The sequence below is a fragment of the Platalea leucorodia genome (genome assembly GCF_965183815.1).
Source record: "Platalea leucorodia genome assembly, chromosome: 23".
Taxonomy (NCBI): domain Eukaryota; kingdom Metazoa; phylum Chordata; class Aves; order Pelecaniformes; family Threskiornithidae; genus Platalea; species Platalea leucorodia.
In genome coordinates, this window is record NC_138845.1 from 4,224,042 (window position 1) to 4,240,584 (window position 16,543).

Genomic DNA, 16,543 nt, shown 5'->3' on the forward strand with positions numbered 1-16,543 from the left:
GAGCCGTGCCCATTCTCCTTCCTACTCACGATCATCTCCACCATATCCACGAAGAGGCAAAGGGAAGAGTCGTAACTGTCGCTCTAGGTCAAGGTCACATGGTTATCACCGGTCAAGGTCACCCCCCCTGCAGAAGATACCATCCATGGCCAAGGTCTCCAGGATGCAGAGGCCAGTCTCCCACTAAACAGACTCAACAGTGGAAGTGCCAACGGCTGCCACTGCGACTTTCAAGTAACTCAACTGGGCTAACAGTGAGATGTTCAGATAAGCTCACTGCGCTGGCTGAGACCAGAATCTGAATTGGACTGTCTGATTAAATAGGCAGGTTTCTCTCTGGATTTCTTATTTGGGAATGCAGAGGTGTTGATTATGTATTCATGGAATGGTTTGGTTGCAGTCCATCACTATTTGTTAATGCTGGTTTGGGGATTTGCCCAAATTAGATCGTACTTGGACAGCGCTGTTTAATTCTAGTTGGACTGAGTTTATAATGGCCTGAATCTTAGTAATAGGAGTAACTGGTTTTTTGCATTTAATAAAACATATTAAGACAGGATTTCAAACAATAAACAACATGCAATGGAAAGAAACCTGATTTGGTGTGTTTTTAATGAGATGCGTTGTGTATTACCAGCCATCTCAGGTCACTGGAAATTAACTCGATTGCTCGATACTGCCGACAGATCCCTTTTACCTTTGTTTTCTTTCTTATATTGTATGCATGACAAGAAATTAAAGACAAGAAAAAATCTTGAAAGGTAAAAATAAAAAGAGGCGGTAGTTATTAAAGACATGAACCTAAGAAAACACGCAACAGACTGGTTGCAGGAGTATACCACACTGGCGTGTTGGACTAAGAAACAGCAGAAGGTGGCTGACAAACGCAGGATGCAGCAGGTCTATTCCCTCTGCACCTTTTACGGTTTCTCCGTCCTTGAAATGAGACTTGAGAGTCCTCTCTGGTTTTTTCCTCCTCCAGCTCCAAAGCTCGCTCTTCATCACTTCACGGTAACGTTGCTGCCATACAGCTTTGAAGAATGAGGGGTTAAGGGTGAACAGTGAATGAGTATTTTTTGGGGGGGGTGGAGGGTGGGTGTTGAAGGGAAGAGCTTTTTTCTTCTCTAGCAGTCTCAGTGGGCACTGGCATGAGACATCATTCCGTTGACTTCTTTACGGATTATTATTCAAGCTGACGTAAAACCTGACCTGGAGGAAATGGTACAGAGGCTTCACCCACAAGAGCCTTTGCGCTGAACTCCAGGGGAGAAGGGAGTCCACGCTTCAACAACCGCACCGCTCAGCTCGGTGCTAACAGGGGTCCTCCTGCACCTCCTTCGAGAGGAACGGCACCCCGTTGCTCCCACGGACAAAGGTACATCCGTACGGCGGCTCCAAACCAGGCCTTGGTTCTGCTGTGCAAAAAGGAGAGGGCTAAACCAGTTTAATTCCCTCTCTTTGTCCGTCATAATATTGTTAATTCGTTTCATAGCCCTTCTGCTTCCTCCCAGTCCTGCGCTCAAGAGCTGTCCCTTGGAAAGCTCAGCTACTTTTCCGGAGAAGGCTGTCTAGGAATGAAATGAGGTTCTGCAGCTCCTGTGCAGGCCTGCAAACAGGTATTTCCATGGCTAGCTTTCCGCATGGCGGCAGCCCATGCAGAACTGCAGGGCTATTTCTGCAAGCGGAGCTGAGCCCATGCTATGAAGGTGTGGGCCTCTTGGCATGCTTACACCAGAGTCGCAAAGCTGACTTGGGGAGAAAAACATCGAGAGCTCTGTGCCCGATGGTTTCCTGAGCTAGATTTGTAAAAAGATAGCACGGACAGCGTGGGAAAATAACCGGAATTTAGCGAGGAGGATTGTAAACTCCCTCGAGTGACCCGCAGCCGGGCTGTAGAAAAACACATATATCATACTAATTGTTGTTGGGCCTTGTGTGTTGGACAAGTAGACATCTGTGTTTAGGTAACGCAGGCCCGTGATAGACTCAGAGGCACCCTGCTGAACGTGCTTGAGATGCCTGCCCTGCTACGGGAAAGATCAAAGCACAGCGCTCAATTACGCCTGCGCGAGTCCCTGAAAAAGAGCCAAAAAACAGCAGGTTCGGCGATCCTCTAGCACGGAGCGAGCTCCGTGGTGCCCGCGTCCCCGCTTGTGTGCCTCTGCCCGGGTGCTCCTTCGGGGACGCCCTGGCTGGCGAGGTAACGAAAATAAATGTCATCCGTGGTTTTGCGGTTGCTCCCGCGTCCTGCCTGTGTCGGCTCACACAGACAGTTTTCCCTGCTCCGCAGGCCTGCGGAGCACATGTAGTCTTATTTCCCCCCACCTACAACGCAAGAAGGAACCAAGCGGAGAGCGCAGGATGCCATGCAACAGAACGCAAGCCTGACCGAGCAGATGAGAAACTGGCTTAGCTGTAACTCAAGTCTTAAACTGATTAAAAGGAAAAACAAAACCACCACAACAAAGAGAGAAAGCCAGGATTTAAAAGACCTGACCCGCTGCCCTGCTACTGCTCATTTAGATCAGTTATCATTATTTGTGTGAAGCTTGCGGCCGGAGATCGGAACGTTGTTGCTAGCCCTGATTTTAAGGCTGCACTGTAATAGTACGAAATTAAAGCAAAACCAGCCAAGGTGCTCTTAGGAAGAGCAGCCGTGTGCATTACATAGCGTCTCCATCCCATGCTGAGCAAGGGTGGGATAAGACAGAAGAGCAAATGTTGGAGCAGGCCGTCTGCACAGATTCAGTAGAGCTGCCTTCTTCAGCCCTTCTGTGACATTATTATTGCATATGCACGCTCCCAGTTCAAAATGCTCGGGGTAGAATTTGCCAAAGTGTTATGGCTTGTTCAGTTCTGCTCCCACTGGAGAAAGACCCCCAATAATTTCAGGGGGAGCAGAATTCAGACAATTTGGAAAGCTTTGGGAGAAAAACAGCCTCTCATTGAAGAAAGTGCAAATTTTCCCTTACTGTGCATGTGGATTTGAAACTGCTTTCACGCTACAGGGTTCTTCGGGTGTTTTGAAATGAAAAGAACGGGACTGGACACGACAAGCACAAGGGAAGGAGTCCGTGGGCACTGACCCACTGATTTTCCGCTTGGGAGTAGGAAAGCATCCTGACAGCCCTGGCTGTCTGCGTTAGGTAGCAGATCAGGCCTCTTGTAGGTACAGGTTACTGACATTTGACACAAAATCGACCTGGCACCATTCACTCCACAATAACACGCATTCAGGTGTACAACCCAAGTTGGGGGGGGGGGGCGGGAAACAGCCCAAACCCAACAAACAAAAACACTTCTCTGTTTTTATTCACCTAAATACATCCTGGGGAAGTTGTAGCGTGCAGCACTCCCACCTCTTTTCCAAATTTTAAATGTAACGTAGTAGGCACTGAGCTGTAGTGAAACGTGTACAAAGGAAGAGCTGCTCAGTCCTGCACCTTATAATGTGATTATTTGTGAAGCATTCAAAAGGCATAGATCTAACCCAGGGTCACCTGGCTACAACAGCCGCGTTAGATCTGAAAACCTGTCAGTCAGTGGAACTAACACAGCAGCAGGAAAGGAAAAGCCTAAAATTACAGTGAAATGCCAACTGGCATAAAACTGTGTTTTGAAAGATGTCAAAACGTAACCTTTCGATCACCTGCCATTTTTTCCCCATTTTCTCCTGGGAAAATTTGGCACATTCACTCACTTCACAAATACTCATGTTTTGGATAAACTTCCTGCCTATGAGGAATACAGTTCATGTACAAACTCGAACCACTTCTACTCAGCATGAAAATCAGGAGTCAGGAGCACAGCCTGAAAACTAGCCCCGGTGAGAGCCAGCTCACCGCAGTGCTAGAAAAATGTTTTCTTTGACTTCACGCTTTTCACGCGTAACAGTCAAGTCAGAAAGTATCCATTCCTGAGCTTGCCGTAGCGTTGCTGTTGCTTAAGAACCTATTGCACGTGGTGATCCACCCGTGGTGGAGTTGGGTTGTGGAGATGAGCCGCTTCCAACCTTTCTCTTTGTCCTCGGAACAGCTGAATTTTTCTTCCCCAGGGCAAGAGGACTGTGCTGAGGGAGGCTGCTGAATTTCTTTGCAAATCCTTCTTCCAGTTTTGCTGAGCTAAAGGGGAAACAAAACCAATGCCATTAAATGTAACTCTGTTTCCCGAGAAAAAACTACCTTGCTTAGGAGCACGTCTGCATCTATCCATACCTATCTACATAGGGAGAGGGGGAAAGAGAGAAGCACGCACACACAGCAAACGTCAGACGAGTATATCTTAATCCAACTTTGGGATGAGAGCGTACACGCCAGCTTCTGCATTTGTAACTCGGTACAAATTGATTACTTTAGGTGCGTATATTAAAATTGGAAAAAATAAATCAATCGATGTCACGCTGGCGACATTTAGCTCTGCTTGCTGCACAGATTGGTACAGGAGGTGTGTCTGTTTGTGAGGGGAATGAAAAAAAGACAATAAAACCCATAAAGAAACAAACCAATCAAATAACTTCACATAAAAGTCCTTACACCGGAATGAAAACAACGACCATTCAACCCCGAAGAAAAACGTCAAACTGTTCCATCTTCTGGGGACATTCTAAAACCTGATGCTCTGGGGTGGGAATTAGCTTTGTGTTTGGTCTGGGGATTATATTTCCTCCCCTCAAATTTTCATCGTTGCGAGATGAAAAACGCAACTGGCTCGTGCTTTCATGAAACCCAGCATCCCTCATACTTCAGCCCAGCCCCAATGACTGCATTAGCTTTACCTACAGATCAAGAAATCCACAGGCACGGTATTGTCGCTCCTAACAGCCAGAGGAAAACAAACCCCTCGAATCGGATGGTACGGCGTGGCATTTCTGGCTGCAATGACTACGCTGCCTTGTGTAAGCACTCTGTTCCAGCAAATTTTGGCAGCCGGGCAGGAGCACAGGAAGGAACTGCATTTTAAGAAAAGGCCACGCGCACAGCTCGGTGGAGTGTAAACATTGTAATGGCTTTAATTCTGTTTGCTACGGAAAACCCGAACTTGACAAAAGTTGGCGCGACTGTTGGAGGGGTGGCCCTTACGCCCTGCACCCTTGGAAGTACCACGAGAAACACGACGTTTCTCTCGGCTCTCTGAAGAGCACTTCAAACAAAGTGCATTCGGAAAGCTTTGCTACACGGAATGATACTTCATTTTATCGCTGTCACCAGTGGGAACATTGCTTCCCTACCTTAACAGGAGCATCACACAGGAAGAAGCTCTCCGGCATCTTAGTTCAGGAAAGCAACCCCCGCTCAAGGACAGTACTGAAAAACACGCTGAAGCCCTACGGAAACGGATGCGACGTGATGATGGCCAAGTGCTAGAGTAAGGCTGGCGGGTTCTACTGCTCTAAGAGGGAAAGACTCCAGCTGATCTCAGGGGTGTTGCCGTGATCCTTTCCGTGCCTTTTATATAACCTGCAAACCCACTGCCGGATCGATTTTCAGCATACCCTGCATGCAACGGAACAATACAGCATCTCTCACTATTGCCATGGACAAGTTCCTTGACATCTCACGTCCATACCCCCGCAGCTCCCAAATGGCCCCATACGCAATGCCTCCCTCCTTTTTCCAAATGGCCCTGAAGGAGAGGGGAAAAAAAAGGTGAATTGAATCTGAGCAACCAAGGTGATTTTCTTTTACTTGAATGCGCAAAATCATTTGGAAGGTAGTAAAAAAGCCTTCCAAATCTTTCTTCTCATGTCACAGCCTTACTTTGCAAAGAACTGCAAAGCAGCAGTGGCTGCCATGCTTACCTCCTCCTGGAGACAACACTAATGGAAACCAACGCTCTCATCCTGTCTGAGGAATAGTGCTATTCAAAAGAAGAGCTGTAACAAGGTCCTCAAACTGCCGCGTTCCTGCAGCACCCACCTGGGAGATCCTCTCGCTTTTGCCTCGCCTGTAAGCTACGCTGACACCGCTGCCGAGGGTCGGCCTTCACAGCCCCAAGCAGTTGCCCTGGGGAAGACATGCTTTCTTCTTCTCCCTCTCCCTCTCAATTGACCTTTAGGTCAATTTTAGATTTCTCAAATCGGCAAGGCATTTTCTCCTTGCAAACTGCAAATCTCTCTTCCACCAAGGTACCTATGAGCATAACAGCAGCGACAGAGTGCTTTGCCGTCACTTTCTGAAATCCTTGCTGCACAGGGCACAAACTCCTGCCCTGGCTCAGGTCAAGCTCGGCTGAGCACTGGAAACCCCGCAGCCGGGGCAGCACCGTGTCTGTGAGGAAGCAGAGGGAAAGCCCACAGCTGTGCTGAGGTGGGCTCCTGGTACCAAGGTACTTCTCTGCCTTTGTTACTGAACTGCAATGGAAGCACAGCCTCTGATTTCCAAAAACTAAAGATCGATCTCTACAATGCAACTCCGTGGACAGTACCAAAATTTTGTCAATGCAACCCACACGCTCCACGCCAATGGATTTGTTGTTTCTTTATACCTTTGCTGCTTCTGCAGCAGCCAACAGTACAGAGGGCTAAGGATGTGGCTACAAAAAAGCGGCTTCTGAATGTCAGCTCTACACAAACTTGCAATTCTCAGGCTTTCCGATTGGGAAAGCTTAAAAACCACGTAGAAACAAAAGAAATACAGCATTTCATTCAGAGGCCGTTGGTTTTAACTGTTCCCAGAAGGAGGATCCGCTGAGAGTGTCGTAGCAGAGTTCCTCTAGAAGTTACTGACCTGTTTATTTCCCACTCCAATAAAAAAGTAGGCACAAAAAGCAAAAATAAACAAAAGTGCTCGCGACCCCTAACAGGTATTTGTAATGGCAATGCCCCAATCTGAGTAACAGACTAAGCCAGACCTCTCTCTCAGCTCCTCGCACCCCCCCAGCCAAACCAACCAGTCAGAACCCCAAACCCTTAACCAAGGAATTGAAACCATTTCAGCGGTGATGGGAGAGTCCCTTCGCCCCCAGGACTGGGCCTTCAGCTGCAGCGCAGGCTCTTAGACACCTCCAAGCTGAGGGCTAGTCTGGGGAAACCGGGACTTGGGGCACCCGAGCCACCACAATGTATGCTTCTATACGCAACAGCGTCATTGCAACTGTAGCACTGGTCTTCCTTCCAGCCTTTGGCAATCAACATCATTAACTTCTCCGCCCCACTGCACCTCTGCTAATTAGTCACCAGCATTTTCATATTACCTCTGCCAGCTGAAATAATGCTGCTGTTCCACACTGTTCTCTTAAATCAGAAGGACCTGAGCGGGATGTACTCGAAGAAATCTAAAGGAAAAAAAAGGGGCACAAAACCCCATTATTTTACCAGCACAATTCTTTTATGTTTACCACACAGCTTTTGAACGGATGATTTCCTCCCTCTTCCCAAACTTCATTCCTAAGATTATATGCTGAAAAAGCAGCGCAGACCTGTGCACGCTGTTAGAAATCAAACCCTGCTCCACCACTGCTCCGGTGGATAACACCACTGCCCACTAAAAGCTGTTTCCAGCTCTGGGGATCTTCTTGTCAGGACTCTCTCTGAGGAGCAGGATGAGCTGAAGCACGCGCTCTCTCACACAGAAACAGACTCCAGCGGCTCAGCACCAATCTACACCAGCATGCAACCCAGAGGGTGGTGCTTTTGGAGGCTTAGCTGGACATTGGATTGCAAAATCGTTTCATCGCCACAGCTGAAGAAGGTTACTGCTGTCAGGCTATGGCCCTGCCTGTTGGCGTCCTACAGGACTCTCCTAAAAGAGATGCCATGAAACCAAGTAGGAGCCCTCAAGCCTTTGGTGACCTTGACTGCTCCTCAGAGTCCGCGAGGCTGTCTGGCAAGCTGGTACCTGATCGTTCTCCAGAATCTTTTGCCTGGATCAGGTCGTGACCCTCGTCGATACGTTAGAGTCTTTTCTATCAGTTTTGGGTCGACTTTTCTCGTCTTAGTCTTGGTCCCCGATTCAGCAATGCACCTCTCAGGCCTTATAACCAAAGCTTTATTTCTGGACTCCTGCGATCCATTAAGCTCCTCATTAAGAGGAACACCGTTGTCTCTTGTCTTTGCTATTGTCCTGAGAATTATTTTTATGGTAGTTATAAGGCTAATTTTATAAGGGTTGAGGTAAACACAGTTTAACAGGACAGAGAATCAAGGGGAAATCACAATAACAATAACAATAACAAAAATATATACAAAATAAGTGATGCACAATGCAATTACTCACCGCCCACCAACCGATGCCCAGCCAGTTCCTGTGCAGCGGTCCCCTGGCCAGCTTTCCCCTCGTTTAGATACCGAGCATGACATCGCACGGTACGGAATAGCCCTTTGGCCACTTTGGGTCAGCTGTCCTGGCTGTGCCCCCTCCCAGCTTCTTGTGCGTCTCCAGCCTCCTCAGTCGGCAGAGCGTGAGAAGCTGAAAAGTCCTTGATATAGTGGAAGGCACTGCGCAGCGACAACTAAAACATCAGGGTGCGATCAAAATTATTCTCATCCTGAATCCAAAACACAGCACTATACCAGCTACCAGGAAGAAAATGAGCTCTGTCCCAGCCGAAACCAGGACAGCCAGACGCTCCCTCCCTCCTGGGGGACGAACGGACGACCGAGCCCTCAGCGCGCCTCGGGGAGAGGGAAAGAACCGTGATTTCCGCAGCCGGCCCCAGCCTGGAGCCCCTCCTGCTGCAGGAGCTCCTGCCGACACCGCTCCTTCCCTGCGCTGCCGCTGATGCACCCGCCTTCACGGAGGATCGAGCGCGTGTCACGGGTAAGTGGTTAGGCCACTTCAAAAATCACCATCAACGCTATTTGCAAATAGGGATTTTAACAGAAAGCTATAAAAGTGTGATTTAACAGAGTGCGATGGCAAGGTTCACTCTATTACTTATCAAAGGAATGGAACACACACGGATAAAGAAAGAGGAAATCAGGCCCGAAGAAAATACACGGAGGAAAAGGGGAGCCCTCCCGTTGAGTCACGAGGTTTGGAGTGGCCCCCCTTGCTTTCTAAACACCTGCTCAGAGAGGAGCCCAGGTGCGGCTGCATCCACTCCTAGTCTCAGACTTGGTCAATGGTTTATGTCGAAGGATTACATATGTTTAGTAGCAGCTTCAGGTTCGTTTCCAGCAAGGAGAGAACCACAAAAATTTTGCAATAACTCATCATTCGTTAATCTAGCATCTCCAAAGGGAGTGAATGAGGCTCACTATAATATTTGAATCGATTCACACACATGGCATAAATACTCATTATATGCGCAGTTCAAGGTACCTATTGAAATACGCGCAGTTAAAGGCACCAGTAAGAATTCCCCCGGGTTTAGTGAAATACTCACTTTAAATGACTGTCTCAACGGGCAAAAGTCGAACCTGGAGGAGCAAGGAGCGCCCGAGATCAGCTCATGCAAACTTCAGAGCTGGCAGCGCTGAGAGGCGTCCCACTCAGAGGGAGATTCCGGGCAGCCCGCTGCAGTCCCGGAGAGCTCAAAGGGTCTCACTTGGTACCGCCGTTTACAGGGTCACGAGACGATTGACTTTAGGCTTCAGGAAATTTCCATCCTCCTTTCACAACCCATGTTGAAAATTACCAAAGTTCTCAGAGCTTCCAGTGGTGCTGGTACAGGTCCTCCCGAGCTGCAGCCCAGATACGATAGGCCCCAAGGCTGCCAGGTGGCGACCAGTACGGACCAAAAACCTGTTCCAAGGTTGTCAGGGCTGCCTCCCTGGGACAGACAGTGCTGCTCCCGCCGCAGCCGTGCAGGAGTTTTGATACAGAGAGGGATGGCGGGAAGAAGGGGGGGAGCTGGGCCCGGAGTAGAGAAAGGAAACCCCTGGTGAGGAGTGGGCCCAGGGACGGAGGGGAAGGGGGCAGGGGGCGGCCAGGACCATGGTGATGAACAGCGGGACAGAGGGACAGAGAGAGCAGAGGAGGGCAGGAGGAAGGACAGAGGGAGGGACCGACACAGGCAGGGTGAGGGAGCTGGACAGAGGGAAAAAGAGGAGAGGGAAAAGGAAGGAGAGAGAGAAGGGGAGAGGCAGGGACAGAGAGCAGGACACAGAGAAGCAAAAGATCTGCAAAACAGTCAGTAGCAGAAACTAGCAGCTAACTGCCTCTTCTCTGAAAAGATGGGAAAGCTGCAGTTAATGACGACACAAGCACCTGCACAAGCCCGGGGCCTGCTGCGGCGCTAACGGCTACTCAGAGACCAGCGACCTCACAGGCACCCGCACAGCAGGAGCATCCTCCCTTCCAGCACCCTGGATTTCGCCCCTCCATCTCCATCTCTCTCTCCCATCTCCCCGGGCTCTCCTCCCTCCCAGGCACCTTTCTCACCCACTCCACCACCTCCCAGTGGCTGCCTCTGGGTCTGTGTGGCAGATCTTGCCTCGGCAGCAGTGTCCCAGCCGGCTCACCTGCATCTCCTTCTCTTCCTCCTCTGCTGTCGGCACAACTGCGCCAGCTGTCTGATGCACTTTTTGACCTCAAAGGCCCCTTCATTCTGCCTCCCTTCCGCTCTTAAGTCCTGTTCCTGCAAGAGAAGTGACAACCGCTTGCTGTCCCCTCTGTGGCATCTTACCTGCATCTTCCTGAGCTGGACAGCTGCTGGGAGCTCTCACCATCAGCCCCCGCTCTGCTTGAAGGCTTCTCCGGGCACAGGCGCAGCCCTGGCTGTGCTTGGTGCGGGCCACGCTTCCCGAGGGAGAACAGCAACGCTCGCAGTTCCTCCTGGGCAGCGTCCGGCTGGGAAGAGCTCACTCGAAGGCAGGTTTGCCACAGGTCCTGAGCCTGGTCCAGGGGTGCTCCCTGTCCCCCAGCTTGGCCACAGGTCCCACGTCTGGCCCCTTCCAGCGGGATTCTGGAAAGCCTGTTCTCAGCTGGGAGCGCCAGGCCAAGGGCACGGGGCAGAAACAGCCCCCTCCTCCGAGGGCCCCAGCACCCAGCTGGCCTCTGCCCCCAAACTGCCAAAGCTTCCAAACAGGCTCGCCCTGTAACTAAACCATCTTCAGGTTTAAGGACACAAACTGCATGCCCCCAGATTCAGTCGTCTCACTGGGACTGTTAGAGGGCCATTTGGGCTTCCGCTCCCCAACAGAAGAATTGCCATTACAGCATCCCAGCCACCACCTCCATGATTGTCCTCACTGACCCACAAAAGCTTCATTGTAAAAAAACTCTCACAGCTGATGAAAATTATCCTCTCTTCCCCAAATCTTTGTTCTTCTCCTACCCTCAGACTGCCGCGGTAACAAGCATGTAATTATTCTGTCATTACCACCGATGGGAACCCCCTCCAAAGCAGCACTCTCTGACGTGACCGACAGCACTGCTGATGAGGGAGAACCATCGCTCCCCACGCACCCGCCTGTGAGGCCTCTTGCCTCCGCGGCCGAGCACGGCTACGTGGACTTCTCTGCCCGACAGGAGAAGACCGGCCCCCCCCCAAAATATCTTACGTTGCCTTGGCTCTACAGTAAGCAAGGGATTTGTGATAGTGGTACAAACAAGCTTAAGAGAAAGCAGGACAGTGGAAGAAGCAGAAAATGGGATATGTCTCACCCACCTCTAATTTCAGAGGAAGTTTCCGGGGTGGGTCTTTGTGTTATGGGGTTTTAAATTAAAGAGTTTTTGAATTTAAAGAGCTTTTTAATTTAATGAGAAGTTGCTGAGGAACAGGAGGAAGCCCTGGTACGCAGAAATCTCCGGGGACTGCTCCTGCCCTAACAGCCACAGAAACAGCATTTACATCACAAGCAGCTGCACAAGCCAGCTGGGGGATGAAGGGAAGGAGCGCAGCCCTGCGGAGAAGGACTTGGGGGTCCTGCTGGACAAAAACTTCGACATGAGCCGGCCGAAGAAAAAGAATGCAAGCAAATCCTTTTTTCCCTACATCAGTGAATGCCAGGTGACCGGTTGGAGGGAGATGGCTGCTGCGCTCCCCACGACGCCCCTGCCTGTACACTCTGCTTGTTATCGAGTGAAGATCATTTGGGGGTTCTGGACCAGAATTTAAAAAGACACCAGGACCCCAGAATGCGTTGGCTTCATCGCCACTTAGCAGGATTCTATCTCTCCCAGTAATAAATACCTGGCCAGTTATTTCTGTTTTTGTAATGGGCCTGGCTTTATCTTCAGGAGGACTTGGAGGAGGCAAATCATTTTCCCTTGGTTCGCTATCGTCGGGGTCCCATTCTTCAGGGGATAAAATTAAGTTCATTGAGTCCTTTCTGCAGGTGATGACTCAGGAAATGGTACTACTGCCCATGCGCTAAGAGTGGACGCTGAGAGTGCTGCCCTGTTTCCCCCTGGCCATGGCTGGGCCTCACGGCCAGCTTGGTGCCAGCCCCCGGGAGGTGATTGCCACGTCACAGTGGGCAGCGGTGGCCGTGTAATGGTGACGTCACTCGGGGCTTGTGACACGGTCACCGCCGTGGGTACAAAGGGGGCTGCTCCCAGAGGCAGGGCAGCACCTGGAGGAGAACCTCAGTGGTGCTGGGCAGGAGTCTGGAGACCACTCGCCAACGACCTGTGCTGTGTGCGCCATGCAGAGGGGCCCCGCGGGCACCTGGCAAAGCAGGGCAGGGGAAGCTCCTCCTCTCCTCAGCGGTCCCTGGTGCCCCGCACCTTATCCTGCCTCGTGCTCAGCACCCAGCTGGCGCGGGCCAATCTCGGCACAGAACTAGTGAGGCACAGCAGTGCGGGAGCTGATGAAGGTCTGTGACCCGCATCCATAAATCCCTCAGGGGGTGGCCAGTGCTGCTGGGCGATGGCGCTGGCCCCAGGACACCCAGGTGCCTGCTGCCTTGCCCTGGCTCAGCATGTTTGTGGGGGGAAGCCCCCTGAGAGCAGGCATGGCACGGCATCTTGACCGGGCCCTTTGCTTGTCCAGCTGCTCAGGAATAAGCTCCAGCGCCTCCAGGAGAGATGGGAATGCCTCCGAGAGCCAACAGCTTTGTGAGTGGCGATGGGCCCTGATGGAAACGTGGGGCAGCGGGGTGGGGGTTGCTGAGCAGCTTTGGGCAGACCTCTGCCACGTGCAGACATCTTTCTGGCTCCTGTCCGCTCCTGCAGCCTGCTCTGGAGAGCCCTTGGTCTGCTCCTAAGCGGCTCAAAACCTCTCTGAGCAGATCAGGACTCCTGGAAGCAGCTCTGCACAACTCTGAGCAGCTCCAGCGGGCGTGGGGCAGGACAGGGGCGGGGGGTGGCTCTGTGCAGTGCTGGGATGGCGGGGGTGCCTGGTGCCAGCCCCAGCAGAGGCTGGGCAGCACCCTGGCTCCCTCTTGGCCACCCGGCGCGGCGCCATGCCGGCCGAGGTCTCTTCTCACGGCTCAGAACCCCGTGGTGTCCGTGGCAGGAGGAAGACGGTGCAGGCAGAGGAGGCAGGCAAGCAGCTGGTGCCCAGGAGGCACAAGATCACTTCTTGGCTGAGGTGAGTTGCCCTGCGGGGCTTGGGGGCGGGGTGCCGGGGCTCTTCCATAGGCAGCGGGCTGTCCGTGCCAGTGGTCCAAGGGTATTAGGCAGCTTTGGACTTCTTGGGGATGAAATGTTTCAGTATTTCTTTTCTTCCAAACTTGGGGGGGTGTAGGGGGGGATTTTGGGGCCCACTGGGGAGACGTAGAGCAGAGGCGAGAGAGATGGCCGGGCTCCTCGCCCCAGTCCTGACTGGGGGGAGTGTTGTGCCCATCACGCTGCGAGGTCCCACGGTGGTGTTCAAAGAGGCTCCTGGGAAAGAGCTGAGAGAAATTTGCCGCCTGCTCTGCCTGACTCCTCTCCTGTCCCACAGGAGACTTCTTCTGTTCCTCGCCTTCCTGGAGATCGCCGTCCTCATCCTGGTCCTGCTGAAGAGGGACATCCTGTCCTGGTTTCAGCTGGGATAGAGTTGATTTTCTTCTTGGTAGCCGGTGTGGGGCTCTGTTTTGGGTTTAGGATGAGAACAATGTCGATGATACACTGATGCTTTGGTTCTTGCTGAGTAGTGCTAAGCTGTTGCTAACTAAGTGCTTAGTGGCGCTCACGCTGGTCAAGGACTTTTCAGCTTCCCCTGCTCTGCCGGGGGCACGGGAAGCTGGGAGGGGGCACAGCCAGGGGGAGGGCTGGCCCAGACTGGCCAAAGGGCTATTCCATACCATATGACGTCATGCTCAGTATATAAGCTGGGGGAAGAAGGAGGAAGGAGGGGGACATTGGGCGTGATGGCGTTTGTCTTCCCAAGTAACCATTACGCGTGATGGAGCCCTGCTTTCCTGGAGATGGCTGAACACCCGCCTGCCCATGGGAAGTAGTGAATGAATTCCTTGTTTTGTTTTGTTTGCGTGCACGGTTTTTGCTTTGCCTATTTAACTGTTCTAATTTATTTTGCTTCAATTATTAAACTGTTCTTATCTCAACCCACGAGTTTCCTCCCTTTTACCCTTCTGATTCTCTCCCCCATCCCACTGGGGGGGAGTGAGCGAGCGGCTGCGTGGTGCTTAGTTGCTGGCTGGGGTTAAACCACGACACATCCTTAACTGGGTCCTGCCACCAAAGGTGGCGGCTGCCTTTGGGAGCCCCCCAGCAAGGCCCCGGTTCTTTTGAAATAAAACCTGAAAGCAAATAAAGAAAGAAATCTGTGCTGGGAGGACAAGTGCGTGACCTTGTCAATGGATGTCAGCTGACGGGTCGGAGGGAGGTGGCTCCCGTCGCCCCACGCCGGCTCTGCCTCCGACCTGCTTCTTGCCCGATTTGGAGGCAGGAGGGTGTATCCAGCATCCCGCCTCAGCGGCTGCCCGTTTTAAGACAGGCACAACGGAACTTGACCAACGGTGCCCTCACGTGTACAAGAGGGTTTGCCGTTAGAAGAAACCAGACCAAACCAGCTGAAAGCGTCAAAGCTGCAACAAAACAGTGCAAGTTCCGCTCATAAATATGCATTAAGCGTGCTTGCACGGGGGGGTCATGTGAACAAATACTCAAAAGCCTGTGGTAACAACGACGCCATGGCCAAAGCCTGTAGGTAATGTCAACTGTAAAAATGAGCACGTGAGTAGTCTTAAAACTGTAGCTAAAAATCAAGAGCGGCAAAAGGGCTACTTGGTGTGCAGGGACCCACTGAATCGTACGGCAAGTTTATTGATTGTTTGCACGCTGCAATTATGGCTCATCCAGATATGGATGAGGGAATGAAAGTAAAGTTCTTAGATATGCTTGCTTCTGATAACGCTAATGAAAAAACAAAAAGAGCACTCAGTGTGTTGCCAAGAGGATCCAGCACAGGACAGTTGCTAGAGGCTGCTGAGCGAATGTTAGAACAAGAAAAGGCTACGGTTATGGCCACAGCTGTAGGTGCAGCAGTGAAGCTGTTGGTATCAAAAAAGCAAGGGGGAAAAAAGGACAAGAAGTGCTTTAATTGTGGAAAACTAGGCCATTTAAAAAAGAATGCAGGAGTCCAATTAATACTGAGGGTTGGAAAGAAAAATGGTGTACGAATTGTAAAAAAGATAATCACGACACCCAAGAATGTGGGAAATCGGGAAACACGGCGCAGAGCACGCCACACCCACGCTAGAAACACAAGTGCAGGGTGCTTGGACCGCTGCGCAGCCGCCACAGCCGGTAGCGCCGGAGTGGACCTGGCAACAGCAGTAGACATAACCTTAACAATGTCTGAGGTTAAATTAATTGATTCAGATCAACAAGGACCTCTAGGGCATGGGTTGAGTGCATTGCTCATAGGCCGTTCTTCAATATCATGAAAAGGTGTATTTATAGTACCAGGAGTCATCAATGTAGATTTCTGCGGAACCATAAAGATAATGGTATATACCTTAACGCCACCACTTACAATACCAGCACAGTCTAAAATAGCTCAATTAGAGTCGGGGGGGCACAATGCACGATGATTAGCAAATTACTGATAGCATTCAATTTTGAAGACGGTGCCACTGTTACCACAAGGCCATATGTAATGCACTTGCCTGTAGCTCTTATAGGTCGGGATATATTATCCCAAATGGGAGCCAAACTTGTAACCCAGCATTTTTAGGAGCGGCCATGGTTGAGCAGCCCATCTTAAAACTCACCTGGACTACGACAACGCCAGTGTGGGTAGACCAGTGGCCGCTGAAACAGGAGAGGCTGCATATTTTACAAAATTTAGTTAAAGAACAACTAGAAGCGGGTCACATTGTGCCTTCCACAAGCCCTTGGAACACACCCGTTTTTACCATCCCGAAAAAATCTGGAAAATGGCGATTGTTGCATGATTTACGAGCGGTGAATGCTGTAATGCAAAATATGGGGGCATTACAGCCAGGATTACCCTCCCCTGTGATGATCCCAGAAAATTGGGACTTCCTCATCATTGATTTGAAGGATTGTTTTTTTACTCTTCCTTTGCATCCTGAAGATGCAGAAAAATTTGCATTTACAGTACCATCAATCAATAAACAGGAACCAGCAAAAAGATACCATTGGGTGGTACTACCTCAAGGAATGAAAACTCACCTACTCTGTGTCAAAATTTTGTAGCATGGGCCTTACAACCATTCCGAATGAAACATCCATTTTTACTAGTTTTT